Genomic DNA, 709 nt, shown 5'->3' with positions numbered 1-709 from the left:
ATACTATTAAAACTGTAACTCCTTTAACATTCTACAATATACAAACAGGCAAATATCAATTATATTCTCTAAAAATATTTGCTCCCATGCTAAATATTAATATATGGTAGCAAAACTGGTTACCACCCAGTTTTTAACTAATTTTTTGCTTTTGAAATTACATATAAAATTTGTGTTTTGAAGTATTTTCCTAAAACTCAACATCTTTCTGACATAAATGGACTAGTTGAGAGGTAACTAGAATGAAATTTGATCTTTAAAACTCTAGCTTTATGTAAGAATTGATAATATCAGGCAGTTGAAAGTTGAGTCTCTCCACATTATATTTATTAATTGTGAACAGCCACATCTATTACCAAGTGCTGAATAATAAAAAGAAATTAAACAATATCAGCACTCTTACCCCACATGTGGTACAGTTTATATGCAAATAAATTCTCAAAGGTCAGAGAAATGCTTATGATTTCAGATAACTGGTAATATACTTCCTCATTCCAGTTTTAACCTCATTTGAAATTGACTTAAAATTCTTCTCTTAGGATCCTGGTCTAATCAGTGCCCCCTGCTCCCCTCAATGCCTCATTTGATTGCAAAGTTATCTGAAGAATTTAATATTCTTTTCCATTTGTTCTCTTTAAAATATCTGTGATAGTGATTTTTATACAATGACCAGTTGGTACAATTTATTATTAGTTTCAGAAATATCTTT

The sequence above is a fragment of the Diceros bicornis genome, chromosome 23 (assembly GCF_020826845.1).
Source record: "Diceros bicornis minor isolate mBicDic1 chromosome 23, mDicBic1.mat.cur, whole genome shotgun sequence".
NCBI lineage: Eukaryota > Metazoa > Chordata > Mammalia > Perissodactyla > Rhinocerotidae > Diceros > Diceros bicornis.
Note: the sequence above shows the minus strand (reverse complement) of the source record.